Below are 6,000 nucleotides of genomic sequence, written 5' to 3' on the forward strand. Positions count from 1 at the left end.
GTGCCCCTTATAAAATAGGCCCAAGGCAGCTCTTAAATCTCTCCCATCATGTGAGGACACAGTGAAAGGCACTATCTATGAGAAAGTGTGCCTTCATCAGATACCAAATGTGGCTGCTTGATCTTGGACTTCCCAGCCCCCAGAACTGTGAGAAACAAATTTCTCTTGGTTATAAGCTACCCAGTGTACAGTATTATGTTATAGTAGCCCAAATGGACTAAGACACAAATCATTAGGAAATATGCAAATCAAAACCACAAGAAAATGCCACCTCACACCCATTCAAGTGGCTACTAACAAAAAAAACAGAAAATAACAAGTGGCAAAAATACGCAGAAATTGGAACCCTTGTGCACTGTTGGTGGGAATGTAAAATGATGCAGCCACTATGGAACATTATGGTAGTTCCTCAAAAAATTAAAAATAGAATTGCCATATAACCCAGCAATTCCATATCTGGTTATACACCCAAAAGAATTGAAAGCTGGGACTTGAAGAGATATTTGTATACCCATGTTCATAGCAGCATTATTCACAATAGCCAAAGGGTGGAAGCAACCTATGTTCATTAGCAGATGAATGGATAAACAAATTGTGCTGTATATAAATAATGGAATATTATTCAGTCTTAAAAATAAGGAAATTCTGATTCATGCTACAACATGAATGAACCTTGAGGACACTATGATGTTAAGTGAAATAAGCCAGCCACAAAGGATACTATATGATCCCACATATATGAGGTTCTTAGAGTAGTCAAATTCACAGAGACAGAAAGTAGAATGGTGGTTGTCCAGGGCAGTGGGGTGGGAGACCAGGGAGTTACTGTTTAATAGGTACAGAGTTTCAGTTCTGCAAGATAAAGAGTTCTGTAGATGGATGGTAGTGATGGTTGCACAACAATGTGAATGTAGTTAATGCCACTAAATTATACACTTTAAAATGGTGAAAATAGTAAATTTTGTGTCATGTGTATTTTACATTTTTTAAAAGTTCAAGTCTTGCTTGTCTTGGTGCCCATGAGACTCAATCATCATAATTCAAGAAGTCCATTTCAAATATAGTATTAAAACTTTGATTTTTATCTTAACATATAATCAGGGCTGCCACCCCTTTAAAATATAAAGGACCCCAAACAAGATGGTTTTACAAATCCAGAGAGAAGCAATATAGTATTCACATCTGGATTATTTTCCCAGGAAAATTTTCACCTTCAACTCATCAATATCCCCCTCTTTATATCTATGTACTTTGTTCAACCAAAATTTATTGAGGGCCTACTGTGAGCTAGGCACCAAGAATACTAGGAAGTCCTGGCCTTGAATCTATCAGGCCTCCTTATGTTGAGAATCTACACTTGAGCTAGATCTTGCAGGATAAATAGAATTTGCCAAGTGACAAAACGTAGGGAACTGCATTCTCAGAAGCTGAAAGAGTGTGTGCGAAGGCATGTAATTGTGAAAGGGGAAGGTCCATCCTAGGAAATGGGAGACAAGAAGGCATGAGTGGAGACATGAAGCCAGGGAGAACAAGCTTCCAGCTCTCTGCCCTGCGTTCTTCTCACATAAGCTGCCTTTCCAATAATAGAGTTACCTCTAGGCACCTTGCATGCGTTCCAATAGTAGTAGAATTAGGTACCTATAAGTCTCTGTGGTCCTGGGGAAAGAAACGAGGATGAGTATCTTAGGCCAAGGAAGGCAAATGCCTGCATGCATGCCACCATCACTCCCTTCTCCCAGTTCCACAGCAGGCATGAGTAATGAGTTATCTCCCAACTCCACAGCAGACCTGACTAATAAATAATTGTGCTCTTTGTCTTCAAGGCTACACACAGTCTTGTATCCTCAACACAGCATTCAGGCAGGCAGAACAAATGAATCAGGATGGCACAGGAGATAAAACCTGTTTAACATCCATATCCCAAAGAGTAGCATGCTTTGGCTGACCCATGTTGAATATACAGCAAACAAAACCTTGACCACTTGTCAGCAGTAAGGAATTTATGGTTGAAAGTTAGAATACATGGGTAGATCAAGGACAAATCTTCTCATGCTGAAGCTTACTTCCAGCTTTTGCAAACTCATATTTTTAAGTATCTTTCATGTGCCAAGGACCTAGTACATACCATATGTATTTTACCGCATGGACTATTCACAACAACCTAGCAAATGAGGCATCTTTATTCCCGTTGAAGATGAGAAAAGTGTGACACAAATATCTAAGTAATCTATCCAAGAAAATAAGTTTAGAAAGAAGCAAAGTGAAGATTTGAACACTTATGACCAACTGTACCATATTGCCACCATATTGTGCTAATTAATTACATTTTAGGTATTACTTGTATCATCACATTTTGCATTTAGCACGGATATTGTTGAGAAGTCAAGAAATTACTCAAAAATGAAGAATATTCACAAAGTCAAAAAATAGAGGTCAAAGGGATATTGGCTGCAAATTCTAAGAAATCTATGCATAAACTGAACAAAGTTCAGTCAGTATGAAGGTCTCACATGACACTTCATCACTGGTCTTGAAAGCTTATGATAGGTTCAGAAAAGTTACGGATTTCCATCTTGCTCTAAGAATCAGGCATTCGCCATTACCCACATTTTTTTTTCTCTGTACCCAGACAGGTAGGACATGATGCTCTTTCTAGCATTAGGCATTCAACAGCATTTCAGTTTATCCCACGGGACCTCTTGTTGTCTAAAAAGATATACCACAGAAGGCTCTTGCTACCCAAGGGTAATTGCTATTACCTATACTTGAATCAACTTGATTTGGGTTCAGGGCCTGTCCATTACTCAGGGGAGAATTCCCCTCTGGGTGGAGAACGTGAAGATAGTTCTTCCCTGAGGTCTCACTCTAGGCAAAAGTTGACTATCCCGAAGTATCTATCCTAACTTGTGTCTTTGTTGGACAAAAACTGTATCTGTCTTTTTCAAGTATTTCTTTTAAAGATATGTTTTATTATGGCAGAATTATTTCATAATGCTTGCATTGTATTTTCAATTCCTAAAACACTATTTGTTATGTACTACTAAAGAGGGCACCATTAATACAATTTCTGTAAAGTTTTAAATTATTATCCAAGTATTTTTAAAATTCCCTTTCTATATAAACATTCATCACCACAAATAGATGAATGCATCCTTCAATATTTTCTCCTACTTACTCTGAATAAGTTAATGTGTATTTGGCAGGGATGCAACACAACTCATGTTACTGCCCCTTAGGGCTTCAAGTGTAAATATTTTCCAATGTCAAGATCTACAGTCACAGCTGAAATCCAGGAATTGCTAAATCCTCATGCCAAAGCTGATTAAAACACACCAATGAAGTTGTAAGGAAGAGTGGCTTTCTTGCAGAGATATGAATATTAGATGAAATTTAGGGAGTCAAAACGATAAATCTGGGGTCACTGGTACACTCTAAAACCAGCTGCAGCTAGAATGGGCACTCTCAAGGTAATGTCACATGTGAAGGCCTGGGAGAAGGGGTCTTGTGTTCTAGCCCTAGCTCCACCTCTTGTAATCCATGTGGCTTTGACTCTGATCAGTAAAATGGAAATGAAAACATTTCCTTGCCTCCTACTCCATACAATTGTTATGAAGAGCAAATGCAGTAATGCATATAATATGCTCAGAAAGCCATAAACTTCTCTATCAAAGGCAAAGTTATTTAGACCCTTGCAAAGGCTGTTAGCATTTACATTACATTAAGGAATACTAGAGCTTTATATATTCAATTAATCCTTTAATCTCTTGCAATCAAGCCTCCATCTCTGTACACCATGACACTTTCTAAAGAATGTCTCAACTTAGAAGTTGAGAGAATGTGGAGGTAAAGTCACAAATGAACTAAAAAGTAAACTGCCACATTCCATGTCTATGAGCCTTATCTCTACTGACTTCATTTTTACCATGGATTCCCCCTCCCTTAAAAATGCCTATGAAGGGGATGTCTTTAAAATCAAATCATATTTTAAATATATGAGGTTAGTTCACTTTGAAAGGGCATGCAGTGGTGAATCCTTTGGCACGTGAATTATTCTCATTCTATCTGCTGTGTAAATACAGATTTTTATATCCTGGGTTTGTTTGAACTATATATACACTTGAGCTGAATGGGCCCCAGGAGTCATTTATTTCTCAACTTCAACTAACAAACTGCTGTTCTTGGTGCACGATTGCTTCAGCAGCAGTACTGGGAAACAAGAAGGAAGGCGATGGATTGGGTCTCCAGCACCGTGCGTGGGGATGACTCATTCAGGACTCAAACACACGCTATTGTGGCATTCAGGAAGAGGATTTCTCCTCTTCTCAATGAAAGGCAGTCTTAGTCATAACCAGCTAGCATATTGTATTAACTCTCGACAATATAGTTTTCTTAACTACAAGCTCCTAGGGGCAGATATTTTATTTCTTATTAAGCATATAATTTACCTGTGTTAAAGTACCACATGCAGTTTATAAGTGCTACCTAGACATGAATTAATAAAACAAATATTCAGAGAAAAGAAACAGTAAGCACCTAGAGGATTAGATACTTACTCTAAGGATTAAATAACATTCCTTTATTAACTAATTATGCATCAAATCTAAAACAGGAATCTCAGCAGTCCTGAGTCATCACTTTGGTAAATCAAATGTCATGAATATGAATGAATATCGCTGGGTCCTCTCCCTCTTGCGTCTTTCTCTCTCCCAGAATACTTTCTCAGCATGTCTTGCTAATGAGTTGTACACTGGTCTTTCAGCCAGAAAAATTGAGGAACACACTGTTTTAAGAGTACCTGGGATTGTTTTAATCAGAGATGGTAAGATATGCAAACGTAGAAATGAGTGTCATAATGAAAAAAGTCTACTTTATACTTACAGGTCCCTGGAAACCGGAGGCATGGCATGCTGTGCAGGGCCACACGGAAAAGCACCAGGGCTGTCAGGAGACAGACAGAGTGAAGGGGAAACATGGACAAGAGCCTTCATTGTGGTTTCCACAGGAAGAAATTAGCAAGGCAGGGTAAGCAGTCTTAGGCTAGTTTGAATAATTTCATCAGGCTCTGGGGCTTAAGGGCTGTCCCTAGCTGTCTGGTGTTTGGCCCTGGGATGATTAGGGAAGGTAAATAGTGGCCCATAGTGCAATAGCCCAGTAGAGGTTGTGGTTGGGAGTAGGGGCTCTGGATTGGTTGGTTCGCATATGAAAGATGTGCTTGGAGGTGAGTTGTTCGCTCTCTCCAGGAATGAGCTGTCTCTGGAGGGGCAGTCCTTCCAGGGTTATCAAGGCCCCAAGATGTCAAAACATCCGAAATACAGAATGAAAAGACATGATTAATAGACATACCCACTGTAGTTCTCTGAAATGATACAGGAAGTCAGGGATTAGATCAAAACATGCACTTTACCACACCCCTCACTTCTGACCAGGAGTTTTCTCAGGAAGACTCTGAGAATGTGGTAGCAATACAAATTTGAGTTACGGAAATAGGTTGTCTAAGACTTTTCATTGAATAACCATAAAACAAGTTTTTCGAGCTGATAATACTGGGAAGTCCTCAACTTAGGATATGTATCAAGCCCGTAAGTAATGTCGTCAATTAGAGTTAGTTTCAGCTACATGTGACTGAAAATCAAATTTGTAACAGTGGCTAAAACCATATAAATCTTTGTCTTTTTCATGTAAATAAAGTCTGGAAGCAGGCAGTCAAGGGTAGGTATAGCGTTCTGTTCCACTAAGTCCTCAGGGATCCAGGCTCCTATGAGCTGGGGCCAAGCTACCCCTAGATTTTCTTTTGGTCCCCATGATCCAAGATGGAGGCAATTATGTTCCAGGCAACAGGATGGAGGAAGAAACAAAGGATAAGAGAGTAAAAGGCACATACCAGCTGTCTTTTATGGTTCCCGGAGTTATCACATGACATTTTAGTTTTCTCCCATTAGGCAGAACTTAGTCACATGGTCATACCTAGATGCCAAAAAACCCTGAAAAACGTATTTGTTA

The sequence above is a fragment of the Pan paniscus genome, chromosome 6 (assembly GCF_029289425.2).
Source record: "Pan paniscus chromosome 6, NHGRI_mPanPan1-v2.0_pri, whole genome shotgun sequence".
Taxonomy (NCBI): Eukaryota; Metazoa; Chordata; class Mammalia; order Primates; family Hominidae; genus Pan; species Pan paniscus.